Source organism: Canis lupus, chromosome 25 (assembly GCF_048164855.1).
Source record: "Canis lupus baileyi chromosome 25, mCanLup2.hap1, whole genome shotgun sequence".
Lineage (NCBI taxonomy): Eukaryota > Metazoa > Chordata > Mammalia > Carnivora > Canidae > Canis > Canis lupus.
The window spans coordinates 23668122-23694371 of record NC_132862.1 but is presented as its reverse complement, the minus strand read 5'-3'; the positions used below and the strand labels follow the sequence as shown (position 1 = coordinate 23694371).

Below are 26250 nucleotides of genomic sequence, written 5' to 3'. Positions count from 1 at the left end.
TCTTATGAGGATATGAGCGTCTAACATGTTCACATGTGCACATATATGGGCATGTTTGTAATAATCTATGAAAACAGTTCACCATAATCACAGGGAAAGAAAGTAGATTTTCATTCATGAACATCACTAGTCAGGTGACGTGCAAATGCAAAAACAACAACAAAAAGTTTTAAGTAGGACAGGATATCTATTCAGGCTTAATTATATTAATCCCTCTGTAAAATATCATATCACTTATTTTAATGACTTGGTAATTTTGACTCTCCCAGGAGACTCTCCCTATGGCAGAACTGCAAATAGGATATAAAATTTTATTTTCCAAAATAATATCCTTAAAGGACTTATTTTGAGCATCCCTCCCTCCCTCCTATCTCCTTATCTGAGCTTCCTCCTAAAGTGCAACCCCCCACCCCTACTTTCTCTCTCCCCTCCCACATTACTGGCTAAGTCTAAATAAACAGCAAATTGTTCCATAATCAAAAGTGACTTATTCTTAGCATGGTGTATGTCTTGAAATAAAATCTGTGGCATGTTTAATTTATTTAGGATCTAATAATGATGACAAAAATAATTAAGTAACCAATCTAGTTTTAATTTCTTTTGTTTTCAAAGGTCATTGTGAAATCAAGCAAGTTAAGCCTTCAAAAGCAAACCTCTAGAGAATTGTGTATGTGTGTATGTGTGTGTGTGTGTTTTCCCCCAGCAGAAATGAGAAACAAGGCTCACAGCTAAAAGGAATACTGAACATCAGCATCAGATTTGTTGAGAATGACTGTCTAAGTAGTCCAACGAAGAAAAATATTATGACCCCTTATCCTCTTTGGAATCCAGATAACCCTGACAAGAAAAAGTTTATACACTGCTCAATTGGGGCCAGTTTAAGGGACTCTTTCCATACCCCATACAGATTTGGTTACAGCTTGCTCCTACAACAGCTGCTGAAAAATGAACGAAGTACAAAATATTTATGTTATATTCAAAATAGACAGCAAAGAACATATATACAGTGCAAAAATCTTTCCTAGGACAACAGCTTATGATGTGAGGGATGGGAATACTAGGCACAGGCAAATTTTCTGAACTTCCCAACAAAATTAAGAATTTGCCATTATAATCATGAAAAGTCCAAAAGTAAGGGTGCAGTGCCAAAGACGATGAGCATCTATCAACCCAAACTCCAAAACAGCGGGATGCAGCTATGGTTGATGTTATAAGAATGCTGAGCCTCTCTTCTTGGTCCCTTTCATGCCAAAGCTTCTTTGCTTGGATGAATATGAATTAAATCCATAAGCTTTCTTATTTTTCTAGCTTGACCTCTAAACTCATTTTACGTCTTAACTGTTTATCTTCTTCCCCCATTAATCTTTCTGGTTTTAACACGTTCCCTGTTGTTTTTAGGGGGGTAAATACTTTAAAAGCATGGTTCCTACTGCCACTGTGGACGAATTAGGAATGTTAGCTTTTTCCTATAAATGGGTATGAACTGTTCAGTAGTCACCTAAAGGATACCCGTATCTTGCCCCTGAAATAAAAATTCAAAGGAATATGGCATATACCATACAGAAGAAAATCATCAGACTCTTATAAAGGTATGATAAGTATGAAGACCTAAAAAGATCTCACTACAAGGTTTACACGAGATTTCAAAAAGGGCTAACAGTAATGTCACTATCAAATTACCATTAAAAAATTTAAAGTCTGTCCTATAGATAAACATTCTGTAATAAATAGCTTTTCATATTTACTTTCTCTTTTTCATCAGTTCTAGGCTAAGGGCATAAGACATAGATGTTCTTTAAAATACTATGTCACTATCACAGAAATGTCTAATTTTAGACTGTAATTTTAGTAGTGTAACTGATTTCTTTCCTATTCTGTTTATTAAAATATAGTTGAAAAAAGTAAAATAAAATATAGTTGATAAGAAATCTCATTGATTAACATCCATTTGCCTATATCACCATAAAATCTGTCAGTACCAAAGATAAAAAAACAGTTTAAAGGTGTTCACTTTACAAATCCATAAAAGAAAAACTAACCAAACAAAAGCATCAAAACTTTAAAGTTGGAATTTTGCACTTCAATAGTGTTTACCATTTACCATTTAAGGTCCTCTGCCATATTTTCTGCTGTTCTGTAGTATTTCCCCTGAAGCTTAACAAAGGCCCAGCTGTATAAACCAGTTCTGTCAAAGAACATAGTTAAGGGATGGATAAAACAGGGAGGGGTGTCATACTGGCTGACCACTGTCTGAGCTTATGAGGATAAAGGAGCCTTGGTGGAGAAAAGTAATCATCCATTGCTTTTTTTTTTTTTTTTTTTCTTTTAACCTCATTACCACATGCTAAAACATTTTTTTTTTTCCACTACCCAAACACCCTATTCCAATCCCCTGTGACTGAAAGATCTTTGTGTTCCAAAGGACACAGAATCCTCCCGGACATCCTTTTCCCTCCTCTTCTTGTTTTTGTTTGTTTGTTTTGTTTGTTTGTTTGTTGTGCTGATTTTATGTTTATGGAGGCATGATCATTTAAAGACTTCTTAAAATACTGGCTTCCTCTCCATTAAACTAACCACACACGACCCCTAAAACATTTTTAATGGCTAAATAAACTTACTTGTTTTGGATTCCTTGTTACCAAAATATTATCAACAGCTTTCCATCGCAAGATAGTTGTTTCTGCTCAGGACTCTAGAAAATGATATATTCCTTTAAAGGATAGTACAGCATCTATAATTGAGCTAAGATGAGTGTTGAAACCCAGCATGTATCTTAACATTTTAAGGAATGTTTCCAGAAAATACTTACTTCAAAGAGGGTTGGCTACATGCACACTCAGAGTGTGTAGCAACGTGAGATATGGTCCTGAAGTTTGAAGGAAAGTTTAGAGTGAGGTAATTAATCCTTTCAAAACCTAGCTCTCATGTGGCCAAGAACACCAAACCTTAGGGAAGATTTTCCAGAGATTTAAATATGCATTTCCTATTTTCAAGTTTGTCATTCTTACATACTTTGCTGACATTATTTATAAAGGACCGAAGCCAAATCCCACTCAAAGAGAGCTACCGTAACTTCTCTGGTTCAAGAGTCCGCGGAACACATTAAATGCCCCAGGAAATCCCTGGGCAAGTGCCACCAGAACTTATATGGAGACAACGTATCAACTCTAGAGTGAGTTCTATTTCAGGGTGTCCTTTGAGGTTGGGACAAATATTTGAATGTTATTAAGTCCTCTATTTATCCAAAGCCTGCTGCAGCTGCACTGCAAGCTTTCTTCATTCTGCCCTGTCAATGACCTACAGGGATTATCCTCTTTCAGAGGGGGTAAAATAGGATTCTTTCACCGATCAGTATACTTTTCTATTCAATGTGAAGTGTATATTTATGATACAAAATGTATTTTCTTTAAAGTGAACTATGAACTATAGTTGCTTTCAGAGCCTCCCTCTTCCTATATCCATGGCTGGTATAGGTACTAGAGCAATAGTCCTTCATATTCCACCTTGCTGCATGTAGTAGTTTAGTTTCAGAAATAATTGAGTCATTTTCTTCTAATAAATATTAGAAGTTCCTACAAAGCAATCTGAACATATCAAAGTTTTCAAACCAACAGCTGCCTATGTCATATTCAAACTATTATACAGAAAAAATGGAATGCAGAGACAAAAGATAACCCACTGCAAAAGGGAATGATTTTTTAAAAACTCATTTTCTTACTATCATGAATTTCTTACCATGTCTTTCTTTAAAATACTTACTAAACTGTCCAGAAATATTTGCAGATAATCTATCCAAGTTTTATAAAACCCATCAAAATATTATTTCCAAAAAGAAAACTAAGCTACTAAGCACAGCACTATTCTGTGATACCTTAAGAAAACTAATATTAAAAATAATAATTATTATATTATAAACCAAATGTTTTCAATATCAATATACTTTCCAAAGAGAATGTGCTAATTATACTATAATGTATCTTCATGTTTACAAATTTTTAATTAAATGAGTAGCAGAATCTTAAATCTGCTCAAATGTGTCCTGTCTTATGGTTTTCTTCCACTTCTTTGCATTCTTGTTATTTTAATGACTTATTAATAAAATCTTATAATGATTCAAATATCTACAGAAATACTTTCAAGATAATATATACCTCTTATTTACATCTTCTTGCAAAAAGCAATAAGAAAAACAGTATTGTAGGAGGCATCTAAAGATATTTTCTAGGACATATGTTTTTTCAACTTTGGATTCAGAGAAGTATGAATGACTCTCATTAAGTGTGTGCCAAGATGTGCCAATCAGTGAGCTAGACACTTTGCATGTATTATTCCTTGTCATCATGATAACTCTCTATTGGACTACAGACTGAAATATAAGAGCTAAAATCATAAACTTTTGAGAAGGGAACAAGAGTAAATCTTCATGACCTTGGGTTAAGCAATGGTTTCTTAGATTTGACACCAAAAGTAAAAGATATAAAAGAAAAAAATAGATAAACTTCCTTAAAATTAAAAACTTTTGTGCTAGGCATAACACTGTAAAGAAAGAAAAAAACTAAAAATGGGCAAAAATACTTGCAAATCATATACTTGATAGAGGACTTGCATCCAGAATATATAAAGGTTTCTTCAACTCATGTGTGTATATAGACATACATATTTATATAAATTTATATGTAAATTTATAAAGAACTATGGTACAACTCATAATAAAAAAATGGCAATCCATTATTTAAATGGGCAAAAGATCTGAATAGACATTTGTCCAAAGAAGATAATACAAATTATCAATAAGCACCTAAGGAAATGTTCACTATAACTAGTCATTAGGAAAATGTAAACCAAAACCACAATATGAAACTACTTCTCATCCAGTAGAATGGCTAAAATAATAAACGTCAGATAATAACAAAGATTGGAGAAGACTGGAGACATTAGAACCATCAAAGATTGCTGACAGGTATGTAAAATAGTACTGTTGCTTTGGAAAACTTGAGAAGTTTCTAAATAGTTAGACACAAAATTATCATATGGGCCAGCAATTCTCTCTTCTAGGTAAACATCTAAGAGAAATGAAAGCATACGTCCACAGAAAAACTTGTACATAAACATGCATAGCAATACTACAATAGCCAAGACTGTGGAAGCAACCCAAATAGCTACCAGTTGATGAATGGAAACACAAAATGTGGCATACTCATACAACAAAATAGTATTGATAATTTTAAAAAATGAATGCTGGTGCATGCTACAACATGGATGAACCTAAGCGAAAGAAGCCAGTCACAAATGACACACAATATATGATGCTGAGAATGATCTGTATATACAGTAGATCAGTGGTCGCCTAAGACGAGCAGCGTAGCTGGGATGGAAGAGAATGAGGAAGGACTGCTAATGGACAGAAGATGGCTTTTAGAGTGATGAAAATATGCTAAAATTAAATTGTGGTGATACTTACACAAATCTGTGAATATACTAAAGCTCAACGAATTATATACTAAATGGGATTGGTATAATAATCTCAATAAAGCAATTTTTAAAACTACAAAGTAGACATTATTGCCTCCATTTTATCTATAGAAACTGGCTCAGAGCTGTTACATAATTTGATAAAAGTCTCACTGAACTAGAATTTGGAACCAGACCTGACCCAAATATCATCACATTTTCATTATAGAACATCTTTTTTTATGAAGGAACTTAAATATATGCTTTAAAACTGATTTTTTTCCTCCCAAAAGTTAGAAGTATATTTATCATTTCTGTTGCTTTTATTTGGATACAAGCTTTTATGGAACATTGTGGTTAGACCTATATTAAGTAAATGCCCTTTTTTTCTTCTCCTGACATTTTTTCATTAATTTTTTTTTGCACCCTCTTTGCAACATCATCTTTTTGGAACCAAGATAAGCAAATATTTAATGACTGTTCTAAAAGAAAACCACTGTACAGAATCACAACTCATTCCTAAGGAATCCATGATATCCTGTTCTCCCATATGTTCTCAGGGGTAGACTATCAACTTTTACATTGATTCTTACTAATTTTTTTCATTTAACTGTTTAGAAAAGAAGTGGGCTATCGTATTGTCATCGTAGTTCAGTCTGGAGCAGTTTCATCCAGTATATCAATCCCATGAACACAGGCAAAGTTTTTAGGAAGGGGACTAACCTCCAGCTTTTTTAGAAGAAACTTCTAAAGGATTCACAATCTTTGTAAGTAATTTGTAGGATAATCTCCAAAATAATTATCACTAGGTGTTAATATATGTTTTTTCCATCTTCAGGGCTCAAGATTAATCCATTTCCTATGAAATCAACTATTGCTGGTGCCAGCTGTATAATCAAGTCTTTAAAAAAATTACAGGGGGAAGCAGAATGGATAAGCTGATGGTATTTTAACATTTCCTCTTTCTTAGTAGTTTGTTTACACATACATTTCCACGATTATAAAAGTAGAGCATGATCCTCAGTTATTATTATTCTATGATATATTTTAAGATTTGTTCCACTTATGATAGTAGTTTGAATTGATTTAGGTCAATTCAGCACAGACTTAGTTAAATCGACATTGATTCGCCTGGACAAGTAGCTTTAAACCAATTTAGAACTCAGCATTTCCTTGAGGTGTATCAGTAGCAACTGTTTCAATTATTATTCTTTTAAAAATTATTTAGGCTCTACAGTGGTGGATAACAAAGACAAGAGTTAGAGGGGAGTAGGACAGACATTTGGGTAATAACAGTAAGAACTACAAACTGTAAATGTGAGCGCTAAAGCACAGGAGCTTATTGATTCCTAAGGACCCAGATATTGTAACAATCAATTACTATTATCATTACTAATTAAAGAATTGTTTTAAAAATATGTGCTAGTGGTTCACAGTGATTCATTTTTATCTTAGTTTACATTAAGCACAACTTTTGTACTGCAGTAAGGAATATCCTTGAAAGTTCTAGATTTAAATATAGAAACCTCACATCCTGGTCTTTATCTCTGTTACTGAAACCCATCTAACAGACTTTTAAATCCAGAAGAGACTTTTTAACCAAAACTGAAGCAAGTTTTCTTACAGTGGATTTTGAATTTCATGAGTTCTCTGTGAGCTACTAACTTTGGATTGTAAACTCTTTGGGTCACAAACAATTTTACTCATTTTTCAATCTCATGCACAACCTAGCATAGGGCATAATAAACCAAACTGGAGGCATGAGGGTAACATTTCAGAGCATAAGCCCTGATTAGACAAACCCGGGCTGAGTCTTACTTATGCTATTTTGTAGCTCGGTGACTTTGACCATGTTACTTAACCTCTCTGAGTCTCCATTTTCTCACTGTGGGAAGTATAAATATTTTATTATTTGTACATTTTGAGGGAAGTAAATGAGTACAAATAAAAGCACGTAGCACTGTACCAAACACATTATATGTACTTAATAAATGTTATCTATTCTTATTGTTGTTATTTGGAATTCAATTGAAATGAACTGAATCTAATTTAAACCACTCAAGTGTAAAGCATAGTTAAGGTTAGGATATGACACAATCTAATTAGCTATGAGAAGCCATCTGTGTTTAATATATTTGGACCTATGAAAAAGAGCCAAGAGTTATTTTAATATTTCTATAGAGCCAAATTTTTTATTTTTGAATAAAAAAATAGGATTTAGAACTCACTGCACAAGGCTCAGATTTCTGAGTCTTTCTGGAAAAGTGAGTAATCAAGTTCTACTATGTGGCATTGCAGCATCTGGGACCTTCAAATAATTTTAATTTCAATTTAAGTTAAAAGAAATCACTATTGAGTGACACCGAGAGCCAGGGTAGCAGTCTTCCTACTACCGACATACTAAAATTTTATCCCATTGCTAGGAATTCAGAATATGGATTTGCTGTATGACATTTATTGCCAAACAACTTTTATAAAATATGTTCCTTCCACCTGCTTCTTGAGGGTAAGTTGAATCCCCTTAGGATAAAGGAAGAGTAGGGCATGTTTTATAAGATTCAGTCATTGTAAAAGTTTCATTAGAAATTGCTATTCACGTAAACAATTTCCCCGTTCTATGTATAGAACTTAAGACTTCCAGACAAAGAAATGGGTTTCTATTGTACAAAATAAATGTAGAACACGGGTGCATTGTATCACTGGACTTACTGCACGTGGCATTATAAGGAACTCACAGTTCAGTTTAGATTGATACCTAGCATTTTTTTTACAGCCATCTGAGTGAGAACCCTGAAGATAAACCCCAAAAGGATAATTTTTTAAAAAATCAAACCAACACAATAGTGAAAGGAAAAAACAGAATTTCTTTTTCAGTTTATGTAACTATTTAGCTACTGAAATACTTGATTAACACTCTTCTTTCCCTATACATTATCATCAGTAATTTTAACACATCCATTCCCAAAATGACCATGAAGTTCACATAAAAACATTTTGTATTTCTAATAAAATGTTTTAAAACAAGCACTCCAAGAGAAAACAATTGAGTTAGAATGCTCCGTCAATCACCTGGCAAAAGAAAATCAATCGAAAATGTGCAGTTTCAGGTAGATTTCTGCTGGCTACCACCAAAAAAGCAGACTGAAATAATAGCCACTTCAAAATGGAGTGATGTCAAGATAGTTTAAACACCACCAATTACTTGCCATATGGACTATATCCCCTCAGCTCATGGAGTATTTAGAAACTATTCAGAATTAATAAGCACTGCTGTCACAGTACTGTCAAGAAATGTAAACCCTTATTCATATTTTGGAGGTAGTGTGGGTAAATATAAGAAACAGTAACGAACTATAGAGAACTGAGAGAAAATACGTTTAAATTACATTGTCTGTTGAACCTCAATGTTAGCAATGTTGTTTCAATTGCCAACACTGGATAAAACAGGTTTTACAAAAATAATAACGAAGGTAGTCTTCCTGATTCTTGGAAATCCACAGAGCATTATCAAGGAATGCTTTATTAGAATTCCTACTTCGGTGTTAACATGGGCCTCATTCCAGGAGCCACCACTAAAGTTCAGGTCTTAAATGTTTTTACCAACTTGTATATTAATTTCTGCCTCTGTGGAATTTCTATGAGGGATTTTAGAATATCTAAAAAAGTGTTCATTTCTAACATTTTATACATGGATTTGTGTGTGTGTGTGTGTGTATGCATGTGCACGTGCTATGTATGGCATACCCAGCTCACTATATAGATCAAAGAAAACTGTTGAAAGGTAACCTTCTGCTATGTCCTATTTTTTTAAGATTTATTTTAGAAGGCAGAACCAGAACCAAAACTCTTCATTCATTTAATATTTATTGAATGTTTACTATGTGCCAGTGTGCTCTATACTGAGAAAGTAAGCACATAAACAAATACTTAAAAAGCTATATAATATACAAAAGATTTACAGATAGTGACAAGAAAATAAGAGTTAAAAGCAGACATTAAGAGAAGCTACATTTAGGCTCAGTGTTAAAAAGAACCTTCTAACTGTCAGAGCCACCAAAAAAAGAATTGTCTCTTGAGATAATGAGATTCACAACACTTTAAGCCCAAACAGAAGACAGATCATGTATCAGAAATACTATAGAGAAGATTCACACATATCCCTAAAAGTTTGGACTAGTTGACCATTATGGTTTTTTCCAATGCTGGTATTTTATTCTTCTTAAAAAGAACGACTATGATTTTCTAATACTTCTATTATGGTATATTTTATGGTAAGCACCAGAATTTAATGGGTCGGTGAGAGTACAAAATGTTTGAAAATGGAAATTATAATAGTATAAATAAGAAGTTCCATGAGAACCAATCAATTGAACATCTATTAATTATGGATAATTCCATATGATACGGTAATTGATGATGTGAATATTTCACAAATTATACACTATCCTTTATTTCTAAAGATAATATAAAAACTGGTAATAAGTTATATGAGTTATATTCTAAGACTGGTGGTAGATTCAAAATGATTAATCTTTCATTATTCTTATTTTAGACCATTAGCATGCATTTATATTTAATATAAATATAAGCAGACATATGAACATATTATATGCTTACTAACAACATGATTCTATTATTTTCCTTGACTTTCTGTCTTTCCATATCCTAATGAATTTTTAAGTTCTTTTATCTAGAACTTTTTTCCTTCCCCAAAGTATTTCAAAGCATATGGTTCCTGGAGATTTCTAATTTGGGGTAACACAGGCATGCAATTTTAACATCCTCTCTTTCCTCTAAGTGTCATGTAACCTTACTACAAAGAAAAGACTAATGCTAAGTCTTAAATTATCAATTAAAATACTGAAGGCTAGTCATCATCAAAATCTTAGGAGTAACCAAAAACTCAAATGAAAATTTCTCCTATAACTAATTTTAGGTAATGAATCTGATTCTTTGTGGCCAACTATATTTCTAGGTGTAAAGGCTTAGTATATACTAAGCTTCTGCTATCTTTGATCATATCTTCCAAATGTTTTGCTTGTTTATATTTCAGGAACTTATATATAAATAGAAAAATGCTCCCTAAATCATCCATTTTAATATTTTGTCTCAAAAAGTCATTATATAAGAAAAATTCAACTAAAAACCAGGATGCATTGCAGAAAGGCACAGAAATCCAGGGACTGAAAGGAACTGGACAGGTAAAGCAGTGACTAGAGAACATGGCTGTGCAGATGCCTGTGGTGTGTGTGGGGTCCTAGCGGTGGTCACGATGAGAAACCTGCAGACCAGACTTTCAGTCTAGAGAGGCTGCTGTGACCTTGCTCTGGCTTAAGGTCTTCAGGGTGGACTGCTGGCTCAATGTGACCAAAACATCCAATTATAAGGGGGAAAAAAAACCCAATTTGGATTTTATGAGAAATATCCAAAATTTTAATGTCAGTAAAGCCAAAAGAAAAGAAACAAACCCAAATAGCCAGTCCATCAATTTGTGACCTTTGGTTTAAGGTGAATGTAAGAGTGAACATAATATTTGATATTAGAACTGTTCCAGAATATCTCAGTATTGGTTGTCACTTTAGTGATAGTTCTTTTACTTAAATATGAAATTAATTAAGGTAGCTAATACTTATACAGCCTCTAATAAACCACTGTAAGTGAAAAATATCACTACAACTACCTGCATACCTACTAACTTACCTGCCTACCTGATCTTCACAACCCTGCAAGCCATCACCATCCTCATCACTATCCCTGTCCCTATTTGTGGCTGAGGAAGCCAAGAAAGGGAGGCAGAGTGGCTTGCCCAAAGTCACACAGCTGGTAGGTAGCAGGATAGGATTTAATCCTAAGCCTTTAGCTCCAGAATCCACTACATTTTTTCTATTCTGAATATCTATGATGCACACTAAATACAGAAGCTATCTTTTATAGAAAACAAACCTACCAAAAAATGACTTATCTTCTGGCAAATATATTTTTGCCACTTATGTATGAGTAAGACAGTCCGGAAAATATAATTTAGATTCCAAAATTCTGAAACCTTTGGGTGATTTGGATGGTTCATCATACTATTTGACACTAAAATTGTCCCAGAAAATCCTGTACACATGCTTAGTAGACTCTCTAAATCTGATCTATTGTCTATAGCCATGTTGCCAAATATCAGCAGTCATTTAATCAACACTCCATTTGCCTAAGATTCACTATGGCATATTCTCTTCTCTGAAATAGTTTTTCTCATCTCTGTTAAAGAAAAAAATAAAAATGCTAGTTGCAATAAGCTTCTAAATAGAATTTTTTAGTATAATAAATATTATTCTGCCAAAAACAACAGAAAAGAATCCATATCTCTAGTGATTTGCCATTTGTTTAATTTTAACTTACTTGCAATGCAATTCCCTAATTCCTAAGTGTTGTTTGTAGTTTACGGAAATGACCCTTGGTGTATTTCAAATAAGGGATAAACTTTAAAACTGCTCTAGTCCTTAGGGCATCTGGTAGCCTATCCAGGTAATACTCTAGATTAGTAATAGACTAGTTCTAAGACAAAAATCCCAGCTTGGATCAATGACACTTTTGCTTCTGCACCTCATTCCCCATTTTGATTTAGGTTTCAGTTTGACTATAGGAATCACAACCTTCACACAGATTACACATAAGTTGGAAATAGAAACTTCTTGACTTTGTTTCCATAAATCTTCTCTGGAAGGGCAAAAAAGCAAACGAGAAGAATGCCACTGGCTTGATCCAGGGACCTAGTCCTTATGAGATAAGCCTACCAAAAACTATCTGTAAGCGGAAGAAAATAAGTATGCTAATGGACACAATCTGAAAAATCCTACCTAGACCTAAAGCTCCACAGTAACTCTGAGGGCCTCAAAATAAGCAGTTTATAAAATATATGTACAAATAGCATGATTTAAAACGAAACAAAAGAATTTAGTTTATCAAGTAAGGTCTCTAAATAATGTTAACAAGGGCTAGTAATATGTGTTATACAAAGGATATATAAAATACATCTTTAAATAGATAACTAGGTTGACCTACAATTTAGATTGACAGTTTTATGAGGACAGAGACCATGTATATTTTCCACATTTTTACGTATCTTGAGCTAACACGGTGTCTGACACATAAAATATTTGCTGAGTGACTATCTAAATACACAAAATAATTCATTCATCAACAATGTTTAAAGAATTGCTAGTACATAATCTACCTAATACACCTTTTTAAGGGGAATCTAAGTTAGAATGGCTCTGTACTGCCAAGGAAGCCTAATAATGAAAAGTAGAAAAATAATCAACAGGAGCAGTGCATCAATCAGAGGAGATCTGATCATGATTAAATAGGAGCATTTTAAAAACCTCAAATTTCCGTTCATAAGTAGAATTTAAAGCAGCTGTTCAGCACTAGCACAATGTCTGCCCTAAGAATTAAAAAAAGAAAAAAAAAAAAAAAAAGCAAGGGGGAAAAAAAAGCAAATCATGGCAGCAGTGAAACTATTGCTCTAAGACTTCAAAGTTGATATGACCTTTAAAGAAAAAAAAAAAGCTAAAAATACAAAGGGACAATTTTACATTTTCATATTGCACTGCAGACAAAAAGACTCTGATATTACAATGCTGGGGCCTCTGTTTTTAACATAAAGCAGAGGTGTTTCCCTTAGAAGCAAAGGTCTTAGGGGACATGTCTGTCACAGCAGTTATTTTCTGTTTCACTTGTTGGCAAACTTACATTTCAAAACAACAACAAAAACGAGCCTCCCCAGCTCCCTGTAAACCAAGGAGGTAGAAACAAAAAATATTTCAAAGCCAGAAAGCAAACAGACTGTGAGGACTGAAACTCAGACCAAAGGCATCTGCTCTCCAACTCACACTCCCCACAACCACCCAGCCTTCTCACAATCTTACAGATTTTCCTAAGAGATGTTGCCATTTTAGCTTTGTTTTTCCCTAAGTTCTGGCAATACCCATCACTGCAGGCAAGGCAGCAAAGCCACGAGCAGAATCCAAACCGGAAAACAGAAAAGCTGTTCTGTCTTTTCTTCCCCGCCACTCCATTACTAATTTATTTTTTCCCAAAGTAAAACTCCTTCATTCTATCCAAACGACAATCGCTAACTTCCAGCATCTAACAATTATTTCATTAAGGGCAAAGAATACAGAAATGATTACAGTCTGTAGGGCTAAAAAATGGGACTGGTTGACATACTGGACAATTTTCCCTTGGGGTCCCACTTTTCTCAGAGAGAAATAATACTCTAAACCAGCTAGTGTGTTCCTCCTTAAAAAAGGACCAAAGCAATCTTTGTTTTCATTCCTTTCTAGTATACCTCCTCCTGAATCCCACCCAATGTGGTAGTTGCCAACACAGCTTCCTGCTCAGTCTTGATAGGAAGAAAGAAAGAAGAAAGAAAGATGAAGAAAAAGAAAGAAAGAAAGAAAGAAGAAAGAAAGAAAGAAAGAAAGAAAGAAAGAAAGAAAGAAAGAAAGAAAGAAAGAAAAGAGAACAAAATGTCTAATGCCATGCTACCTACTATTGATTATCAATATATCACGGAGAATATAAAAATATTGCTAAGATTCTTCAAAAGATAGTGTTTTCAAAATTCTACCCACACACAGTGCTTATATTTTTCCCCTCTAAATTCAGAATTAACACCCCACAAAATAAACCCAGGGTTTTGTGTCCAGAAGACTATCTCTATTTGAATGACTACAAAGAGAACAGGAAATCTGCCTGCATTCATGGGTCACTTGTGCCTTACATATACTTCTATGATTTACCACATTTAGCTGCATATGCATAGTTGAAGTTCAAACTTCAGTCTTTACAGGTTAATATTACAGAGAAAATGAGAACCTATAGACAAATGAGAGTTTCCGCAACATTCATTTGTAACATGTGTCACATATATCCTACATTAAAAACACATAAGTTCAATTGCCATTAAATCTATATTGCTTGAAAATTTAATCCAGTCCAACAAGCATTTCTTTAGTGTTGATATTGTGCTTGGTATAAGGAAATAAAAATGAATGATTCTTAGCTGATACACTCACAATCTAATGACATCACAATCTAGTGAGAAGATGCAACTGTGGGAAACACTATAAACAGAGATGGAAAGAAGATCCTATGGAAGTCACGGAAGGAGTACATGAGTACTGAGTACTGAGTAACTCTCAGTCAGTCAAAGCAGGATTCAAAAAGCAGACAACACTCCAAGGGAAACTTAAATGGTGAGGTTATGCTAAGGGGGCGGGGGGCGGTGGGGAGCACAGAAATGAAAGAAGTATGGAGTGATATAGAGTCGCTAGAGACAAGGGTACAAAATGGGAATCAACAGATAAATGGAATGATAAATGGCAAGTCAGATTAAGGTTTGTTTATTTAGTACACATCTCTTGAATACCAAGACTGTGCTTAACAATGGGGCATGAAGATGTTGCAGAGTTATAAGCTATTAAATTAACAAGTGCCTTGACCAAAAGATACATTAACATAAAGCCCATTGTCCAATCCCCACACCAAACACAAAAATCAAAACTTTTCCATTGTCTACAGAATAACAGCCAGTCCTGTATTTCAGAGCCTTCCCTATCTGTCCTCAGCTTACCTGTTTTATACCCTATATCTCAGTCCCACAAGATTTTGGCCACATCCAAGAATGAGCATGATTATATGTCTTGGCATGCCAATGCTCAATATCAATCCTATGCCAGGTGCTCCGAGAGCCTATATAACCTCCAGGACCCAGTTCAAAACTGGCACCTTTATCTAATCTTTCATCTCCATGGTTTGAGTGTATTTTTCCCTTCTTTGAGCTCCCCAGTATTTTGTGAGCGTCTATTGCAGTTATTATATGATATAGTCCTGTGATGTTTACAAGAATTTTTCTTCTGTCCAAATGAAGGCTGTCAAGAGAAGATGTCCCCCCCACCACCACCAAATGTCGCCTTAAAAAGTTTTGCGTTTAGCAAATGTTCAATGAATATTTATTGAATTGTACCAAGGTAAAATATTTAGGTATTTTTGTGACTTTTTACAATTATCTTAAAAGCTTATGGAGGTAACAGAAGTATCAAAAAGCTGACAGAATGTTAACATTGGAGATAAAGCCACATTAGCATTGTTTCCTTCATATTAGACCTATTATCTAGTCACTACTCTAGTCACTACAGGCTAAGATAGCCTGTGAAACTGCTGTGGCAAGCCTTTCCAATTTCTTTTACCCAGAATCAGACTTACACAAAAAAAATTATATGAGGAAACATGTTGAATAAAATATTTGAAGCTACATTTACAATTATAGAATTTGACAAATTAATGTGGAATTTTAGTGAAAACATCAAAAATGCTGAGGTAATGTTTTTCTCTCTTTCTACCAGCTACTCCTCAGTGATGAGTAAAAATGATACACATTAAAACCAGGTGCAAAGGAGAAATATTACAACATTTTTAAGGTCTATAACTTGTAGTCTGTTGGTATCCTATCCTTTCATTTGTTATAATCCTTAGAGAATAAAGTAATATTTGCTACAATGTTAAATATAAGGGAAAGCAAGTTTGAAAAAAATGTAACAAGGATTTCACAGACTGAATATAGCACGGAGGTATTCTAGATATTCAAATTATTACCATTAACTTCAGGACATCTAATAATTGATAGTTCAACATGGTTCAACATAGTTCAACATTGTCAACCAAACAAAAGCTTGTTCAAACTTTATATAGGTTAAATCCACAGAGTTTTAATTTTTAATTTCTTTTACTTTTGTATCATGAACTAATTTAATAGAAAATACAAGTCATGGTTATTTTCCATGACATGCCAATAAATTAATCACAAATTATTGCAAATACATTACCATGATATTTTGCAATTATAATCGCTATATACTGTTTTCATCATACAGAGACAAATCACAGTTATGACTGAAATGTATTTCATACATTAGCATACAGGTAAAATCACATGGAATTTCTCTCACATGCCAAAAATGCAAACAATGCCTCAATAATTCTATGTGTGTTATATTTGAATTGAATGGTACAATGGTGTGATTTTTGGCATCTCCTTAATATTCAGATTATGGTAAAGAGGTTCATAGTTAGTCCCTGACATAGTCTTCTGTAATATTCCACTCATACAACAAGAGAAACTTCATGTGCAATTTTTTTAAAAAGATTTTATTTATTTATTTATTTATTCATGAGACACAGAGAGAGAAAGGCAGAGACATAGGCAGAGGGAGAAGCAGGCTCCCTGCAGGGAGCCCGATATGGGACCCCATCCCAGGACTTCAGGATCATGCCCTGAGCCAAAGGCAGAAGCTCAACCAATGAGCCACTAAGGTGTCCCCTTCATGTGTGATTTAAGAAAATAACTGGAAATTTAGTTATATGTGCCAGAAAAGGTATTTTTGAAATAAAAATTTTGAAAACTCCATCTCAAGGTCCAGTTAAATATAAAGATGAATAATAAATGTAAATGTGAATAGCACTTTGTATGTAGGAAACTGATTACAATGCTGTTTTAAAATTTTGAAGTGTATGACCACAATACAGTGTTTCAAGGTGAATATTTAATGCCAAAAATAATCTTACCCAAACTGTATCTGTTTGAAAACCAAAAACATTTTTTAAGAAGTAATGGAAAACTTATTTATCCCAATTTTCCTAGAAATAAGTGAATCTTGGAAACAAACTGACAAATGCTATATTCGTAGGTTTCACTCTGACAATATATATAATACTTTTTTTTCTTTTAATACAATAAACTATTGTTTTTTTATTTATTTATGATAGTCACAGAGAGAGAGAGAGAGAGAGAGAGAGAGAGAGGCAGAGACACAGGCAAAGGGAGAAGCAGGCTCCATGCACCGGGAGCCCGATGTGGGATTCGATCCCGGGTCTCCAGGATCGCGCCCTGGGCCAAAGGCAGGTGCCAAACCGCTGCGCCACCCAGGGATCCCTACAATAAACTATTGTTAAGGATGATAATTAAGATATCTCAGTAGGGAGTATCACAGGGTGCCAACCAATTTGAATGGATGCTGGCTATCTAAAACCAACACAGTCATACTGGTTACAGCTGCACCTATCAGCCCTGTATGCTACTCATAAGGATACAGGCTTAGGAAGGGTAAATCACACATGCCAGAGTTTTCTCTATCCATAATCATTGTGTTAGTTCCACAACAGTCAGATGACTTGATATTTAAATTAATAACTAGCTCATACTTGTTTACTGTCATATTTTTATAGTACTGGATTTAGGTGAATCAAGAGTGGTATTCCTCACCCTCACATTTTAGATTCTTTTTTTCAAATATTTTATTTATTATTTGAGAGAGACAGAGAGAGAGAGAGAGAGAGAAACACAAGCACGGGAAGTGGCAGAGGGAAAAGCAGGTTCCCCACTGAGCAGGGAGCCAATGTGGGGCTTGATCCCAGGTCCCTGGGATCATGACCTGAGCCAAAGGCAGACGCTTAACCGACTGACCCACACAAGCACCCCTAGATTCTCTTTATATAGGCATTCTCAGTATTGTATTCAGTATGTGGCTATTGTAAGAAAGTTTCTCTCAACAAATAAATTAAAAGAAAGCTACATTAAATGAGTTTTCATTTTTTTCTTTCCTGAAGGACTTGTCAGAACCTGCAATACATGCAATGGGAAGAAAGAGAGAAAAATAAAAGTAAGCTGTGTTTTTTAGAGAAGGAATCATGTGCATGGGAAAAGCAAATATTATAAAGATACAGAATCTTAAGTCATAGGTTTAATCTACCTTTAATCAATGTTTCAATGAAGACAATTAAACTTATGGGTTATGTTTAGTATATTCAAAATACTACGCTTTTTTTCTATAGCAGTTTATTTCTTTGCTTTAAAGCATCACCAGGGATCCCTGGGTGGCGAAGCGGTTTGGCGCCTGCCTTTGGCCCAGGGCGCGATCCTGGAGACCCGGGATCAAATCCCACGTCGGGCTCCCGGTGCATGGAGCCTGTTTCTCCCTCTGCCTGTGTCTTGCCTCTCTCTCTCTCTGTCTCTCTCTCTGTGACTATCATAAATAAATAAAAAAATTTAAAAAAAGCATCACCATATCCATTTGTCCTATCAAAAGAAGCATCATTTTGATGATAGATTTGAGTGATTTTTTTTTTTTTTCTTTTTGATAGTTGTCAAGAGTATGTGGGTAAGGTTATCCATGAATTCTGTTTGTCAGGGTACAGCTTTGAAAAACCTGGATTAAAAGGTTCACCAACTTCAGGAGAGAGTGAGATGCCAAGAAATTTATTTCAAAAGGACTTGAAACAGATCTGCATTAGTTAATAGGATAAAGAACTTTCTAGTGCATGCCAGAAAGGACCCCATGATTCTTATCTCTTATCTTCAGCACCAAAATGAAAAAGAAACAAAGAGTCTGTTCAATACAAATAAAAACAAAGAACAATCATAATTAATTTTAAAACCTGATTTTAAAAACTAGACATTCCTGGCTTTATTTTTCTAAAAGGACTGTAGTCTGGACTACATATATCAGTTTTATCAAAAAGTCTTATAAACTAGCAGAGTCCCTTTTCACTGCCCCTAACAATTATAGTAGCTATTCAAATGCACCTAAAATAAGCTGCATAAGCTCTTTGGGGGAGGATCTTGGTTTTATGATAACTTCTACGTGTGAAGGCAAGTAGGGTTATCCTTTCCACTGGAAGCATATCACTTCTGTGAAGAATTTATGGTATTTTAATAAAGGCACTCCCTTTTATTTTTCATCACTTTCTCTATTTGTCTCCAAGTTGGCACTTCTCTCTTCTTTTCTCCTGAACTCTCAATTTCGCTCTTGCTGTCATTCTCTTTCATCCTCATTGTATATATATACATATATATGTATATACATATATACACACACACATATATATGAATGCACATATACATATACATACATACAAGCACAGTTATAAGACCCAAGAGCTGAAACAATATACTTACATAATTAGTGAAAATACTTCACTTTATTAAAATGATGATGATTATTACAAGTAGTTCTTTTTTCTCACTTCACATCTCAGGCTATATAATAGCTACAAATGACTCTCCATCACTGTTTAATGACAAACTATATTGTCTATATTTTGTTCCAAAGGGGGAAAATTATGATGTAAAAACTCTATCTCTGACAGATGTGCAAAACAGTACTTCTGATTTTTTCATTTGGTCTTTAAGAACTATTGGTAGTTGGCTACAAGTGGCTTGTACTTTAAAAGTCACAAGTAAGGGCAACCCTGGTGGTGCAGCGGTTTAGCACCGCCTGAAGCCCAGGGTGTGATCCTGGGAACCTGGGATCAAGTCCCACATCAGGCTCCTTGCATGGAGTCTGCTTCCCCCTCTGCGTGTGTCTCTGTCTCTCTCTCTCCGTGTGTCTCTCATGAATAAATTAATAAAATCTTAAAAAAAAAAAAGTCACAAGTAAAACCAAACTCTATTTACATCATTTTAAGTGTGTTTTATGTATTCTACAAAACATAGGGATCCTCGCAAACTCCAAAGCAGCTCACCTTGTAATTCATCAAGGCTGTCTACAAAAGGGGATTACATTTTCCAGAACGCAAAACATGTGTCCATTAGATGACTGTGAAATGTGCTCCAAAGTAATCGGAGCATCAACGAGCCGCTGGAGAGCACGGAACCAGGGCATCTAACAGTCATGGAGCTCCCCAGTGAAAATCCGTTGGGCAAATGAGAAAGGACACAGTGTTGTAGCATGACTCCCAGGAGAAACAGGTAACAAAACCTGAAGGGAAACCAAATCAGTCCCCCAAAATACTGAGTGAAAGCCAAGAAGTCTGAGGAGAGCCAGGCACCAGGAAAAACACAGAACCTGCAGTGAGTCCAAGCAACCAAGAAAACTGTGATCTCAGAGACTCATTATCTACTAGCAGAAGACCCTTTGGAGGCAGAAATATAGATTATCTTTTCTGGCCTTAAAGGAGCTCAATATTTGTGTGTGGCCAAAGAATTTTATGGGAATTGACAAGTCACACTTTAACTGAAATAGAACTCTTTAAATACTAAAGCCCAACAAACTGACACTGGAAAGATGTGTAAATCTTTTTACCTTTAATAATCTTATTAGACATCTGAATTTCTAAGCCTTTAAATAATGCTCCTGTGTATTTTAGTTAATTTCTAAGTTAAAATTGGTATATAAAAACGTAAATTTATTTATTATAAGACAATACAGTTTTCCTTGATTTTTTAATATCATTCCCTAAGCAAAACAGTCATTTACAAGTAAGGGAATTAATGCTGGCTGCCACTGGGCAGAGAGAAGAGATAGCATTTTCACCTGTTTGACTTTTAATAATAATAATAATAATAATAATAATAATAATAATGTAATTGTCCTTCTGACAATGATCTTTAAGCATCCTAGCTCCTATAGCTAATAAAGTAGCAAGAAAGAGCTAATAAGTAAAAAAATTTAGAACCTTAAAAATAGAGAACCAAAAGGAAATGATCTATTATATGTGTCTTAATTCTATTACTCACTACTATGTTACAATTGCCTATTCATAATCAATGATCTGTCTTACTGATACAAATAAATATAATTTTATAATAGTTTCCAAATAGATATCACGATAAATTAGTCGGCTTTTCTGGAAATATATATGTGTCTGTCCTTTGACTAATATGAACAGAAAACATGAGCATTAAAAGTGTAGTAATATTTCAAGCAGATATGATAGAAATTCAAAGTAGACTATCAGCAAAGAATCTGATATTATCCTACAGACAGCAGCTCCTCAAGATAACATTGGTCCATTTCCCCCTAAATATGAATTACTCTCACATTAAAATATGTAAAACCAATAAACTAATTTAAAATCCTATAAAAACCTTACAAAACTTCATTACATTAGACTATGATATAAACGAAATACAACAAAAATATCAAAAGTAAAACTCACTTTAGAAACTGCTAAAAAGTTAATGTTCCCCCCTTTATTTACTATCCTTATTTTTCTTCCTTAATAAATATAATTTTTAAATTAGGTATTGTGAGCTAAATAATATCAGACTGCTAATTAAATTCAGGAGTCTTCAAAGTATGAGTTAAGTTCATCCATCATGGGACTGGCCATTTGACAAAAAAATATTCAATACACAAAAGTGAAATTAAGACCACCACAAAAGAAGAGTAAAGAAAACAAAACAAAAAATACACTTTAAAAGTTCAAATTCTAGCTGGTTATAAATAAGGTCACAACAGAGAATACAATTAAATAGCTCGCGTCAGAGTAAGTATAATATACATTTGTAAAACAATTTTTAATTTTTATGAATATACATGCTTTCACCTGAGGATATCTAATACCTTTTGAAAACACTTCTTGGGACTTATTTTTTGAGCCCTCACATAACATGACAGCTTGTATTTAATCAACAGAAAATGTTATATTTACAAATTCTACAGTTTAAAAAAAAGCATCGAAGTTTATCAGATTCTATCAATGAGCAGGATAATAAGAACTTAACAGTTGCACCAAATTAAATCATTCTTTAGTGTTTTCATTTAATAAAAAGGCACAATAAACAGGCTGTTCAAAACCAGAACTTCCCTACAATTTCTCCACTCATCCTCATTCTGACCACACAACGTCTCTTTTCAATTCAAACCATGCATTCTAGAGCTCCCTTTGTCACCCCTCAAAAACTTTAGTGGAATGAAGGGCATTAAAAGTAAGTAAACAACCAATAAATGTAACTATGTTACTGAGTCATGTGGGGAGGAGGGCAACACACAGAGAAAATGACTAAGTTGTTAAGGTTAGTAAAGCAGACTTTGTTCCATAAACTTTCCAAGAACACTGGTACAATGCTTCATTTTTAATTCATTCAATCCCACTTAAAATTTACCTGACGACAGCAATTTGACTAGGTTATTTTTTGCTCTCAAAAATGCCATTTTTATGAACCCATCAAGGAAAATATAAATATGTTCATCTTGGTATTCTGACTTAACGTTTTGAAGATGAAACTCATGTGAATTATGAAAGAAAGCTCTGTAACCACTTCCAGGGGGAAGAGGGGATGAAAGCCTGAAGAGACTTCATAACATAGGATCATGTCACATTTACATGTAAGAAATAAAGTCAGACACTTTAGGTCCTTCCATGATCACACTGCAGTGATCAGGACTTTGTAAAAGCTTGAATCCTCTCTAATAATATGGTCAACATTCACTGGGTACATACAACGTCAAAGGACGGTTCTGAGTTTTCACCTCTTTTAATCCTCAGAACAACCCTATGAGGTCTGTACTAGCCTTTCTCCACTTTACAAGTGAAGAAACTGAGTCAGACAAACACAAACAGCTTACTCAAGGGAACCTATCTTGCACACTACTGAGCCAGGCAGGTTAAGTTAGGCAATCTTATTCAAGAATCCATACTCATTGGGAGATGTCTCTACATTGCACTATGGAGTGGTCTCATGGATAATGGGTGTTTTTTTTGTTTTGTTTTGTTTTGTTTTTCAGATTTACTGAGGTATAATTTGTACAAAAAAAAAAAAAAAAAAACAACACCCTGCACATAGTAATGTATATGATTTCACGAGTTTGGGTATATGCATACATCCAGGTAACCATCTCCATGATCAAGGTAATAAACATATCCATCACCTCCAAAAAAAAAAAAAAAAAAAAAAGAATCCATACTCATGACCCCCATGACTCCTAGACTATGTAGGCCTGGAAAACTCTACCATGTTCATCTTCAATTTTCACCCCTCCTAAAAAGAATTCTAATACACAGGCCAGAATTAAGTCACCTTCTGTTTTCCCATAACACTCTGTACTTACTTTTTTACTTAAAGTTTCCTTTATTTATTGCAACTGCTTCCTTAATGTCTGTCTCCCACAGACTATAAACTTGATGAGGGCAAGAGCCATATGTGTCTTGTTCAATATTAAATTTCTAGAAGGTAGCACATCTAGTATATGCAGGGTATTCAGTAAATATTTCATGAAGGAGTGCACAAATATTTTAAAATTGCTTTTAAAAATCTGTTCTCTCTAGTGCAATTCAAAAATTTCCATTAGTAACTGCAAATATTGACAATTCACTACCAACAATAATAGCTAGTATGTATTCAGTGTTTACTGTAATAGGTCAGTTCTAAGTAATTTATTTATATTCAATTACTCAATAGCCACAGTTTCTTTCTTTTTTTTTCATAAGAAGAAAATGAAATTCAGAGAGGTTAAGAAACTAGGCCCATTATCACACATCTAGTGAAATATACACTCAGGATCTAAACACGGGCATCTGACTCTAGAGTCTGTTACACACTACCTTGAAATAGGGGCAAGTCTCAAACTGCTAAATTTTCAGTTTAAACAGAATAAAAAATGTTGGTAACAAAAAAGATCTTCATTCTATAAACTTTTTAAAAATATCCTAACATATCTTTATTAAAGCGCAGTGACAAAAATTAAAACAAAAAATAGCCTGTATTTGCCTCTATTTTTTTTTTAAATTTACAAAATATCTTAGAGTGTTTACAAATATTCTGATTTTAAAAATGTGAGAAAAGTGAAATATGAGGAAGAGTTGAATTTGTTTTGACTTCTAATATTTTTCATAAAAAGTAACGTAGTTTTAAGTATGAATTCCAATCTAACAAAATATACATTGCTTTTACAGTGCTACACTATTACACACAGATATAGTAATCAATATTTTTAGATTATTACCTGACAAAAAATGGTATTTATGGCCATCTGCAGAGTTGACTTTATGGATAAATTGCAATGGTTTCTTGGATTAAGGAAGCTCTATTTTCTCAACTAGTACCAAATAGCTGTGTGCAGGACAAATCATTATGGCTCAGAGAACTTTCTGATCAAATTAGATCTCTTAAAAATATGAGCCAATTTAAAAACATCTTCATGAATTTAATACACCAAAATTTGAACTTGATAGGTATCCACTTCTGACAAATCTAATTATAATCTTAAGTGATTTTAAAAAGGACAATGCTCTAATAATTAAAATCTATATCTAATCTTAATCTAATCATGAGGACACCATCAGAAAAAAACAAGATTATGAGACACTGTGTGAGACAAATGGCCAGGACTCTTAAAATTGTTGATGTCAATGTCAAGACAAAAAGACGAGAGGGTACTATTTACAATTAAAGGAGACCTGGAGAGATATGACAAGTGAATGCAATACCTTATGCTTGACTTGTTCCTTTATTTAAAGAGGAAAAAAAAAAAAAAAAAAAGGCTACAAAAGCATTACCGGGACCATGAGGAAGTGTGGATATGAACCATATCAAATAATACCACTGCATTAATGTTACTTTCTTGGATGTGCAACATTATTGTGGTTATGTTGGAGAATATCCTAGTTCTTAGAAGTGTTAGCCTGCAATGTGCTTGCAAATGAATCAGAAAAGAAAAAAAAAAAAAAAGAAAAGAAAATGTAAAAGCCTAAAATTAATAAATAAAAAAATTTGGTGAACAGTATAAAGTTTAAGAATGCTCATTGTAAAAAAAAAATAAAATAAAAAAAAAAAAAAAAAAAAGAATGCTCATTGTAGTAGTCTTTCTACTTTTCTACAGATACGAATATTTTTTTATAAAAAAAAAAGAAAAACCTTAAGAAAAGCTCTATATTTGAATAATTGTGACATTTTTTAGATAGTTCGGGAGTTTTCAGTTGCAACAAATGTAAATTCAAAAATCTTCTGGGCTTGTGAGTTCGCTTTGCCCTTGTTAACTGTAAGTGCCTAAATGTTGTCATAAAGAGCAGTTCTAAAATAATCATGCCTAACCGAAATCATCAGTTTTGGTGATGCTTTAGTTAGCAAAAGGTAAATAGTTAATGATTATTCTTATGTTAATAATGTGATAAATTGTAAAAATGTTTTATTCTACACTTTTTCCTGCATTACCATTCCTCTCATTCTTTTATTCATACTGATGTGTACTTTTATCTTGATGAACAAATTATTTACATAGTAAGTATTCACTAAAAAATTTTAAACGAACAAATCAAGATGGAATGTTCTGTGCTTACATCACTCTAAATGTAGATGTGTGTAGATGTTTTAGTAAATCATATTGAAAGTATATAAAATCATCTCCTAATTTAACTCATTTAGTTGATCTGAGATGACTTTTAAAGTTAGGTCAACCCAGAGGGCCCAATGAGATGCAGTACTGCTCAAGATCTGCAAAAACATCACATTTATCAAAGTGGACAATTAATACTAGACAGCCTTAACATGTGTCAAATGAAGATAACCCCTACCATGTTGTACTATACCAAATTCTAGGGTCTCAATGTGATGCTTTTCAGGTACTCAAGCAGATCCAAAAGTGTTTCCTGAGGAAAATTCTTGCTTTGTCTCTATGAACTCCTAAACCTAGAGTCAATTTAAGGACAGAAGTGGGAGTGCCCTCAATCTAGGCAAGAATACAACTCAGTCAAGAACTGATTGTTCCTCATCTCTTAGCAACAGCCTGGATGTAACAACTGTTATTTAAAGGAGATAGTTTAAGGGACATGTTAGCCTTTTCTTAGATCTCTGCCAATATCCTTTCACCAGGAAATCTACATACCTGGCAAACATTAGTTTAGCTACTTATAGAAATGCCTTTCTTCACTAAGTTAGTTATCATTCAATATTCTTTCTCTTATCTGGTCTCTACTAAAAATGGCAATGTAAAGAATGCCTTATGAATCTTCTACAATTTTTTCTATTGA

General features: G+C 33.9%; 1 protein-coding gene across 30 annotated transcripts in view; it reads right to left on the bottom strand.

Moving 5' to 3' along the window:
* The window catches only part of SOX5 (SRY-box transcription factor 5), a 996739-nt gene that overhangs the window by 360588 nt on the left and 609901 nt on the right, over positions 1–26250 (bottom strand). The window contains exon 1 of one of the 30 annotated variants that reach the window (XM_072798671.1): positions 20023–20173. The exons of the other annotated variants lie outside the window; for them this stretch is intronic. The gene's annotated coding sequence lies outside the window, so the exon portion shown is untranslated. Of the gene's footprint in view, positions 1–20022; positions 20174–26250 lie in introns of those variants that run through there. 30 annotated transcript variants of the gene reach the window in all.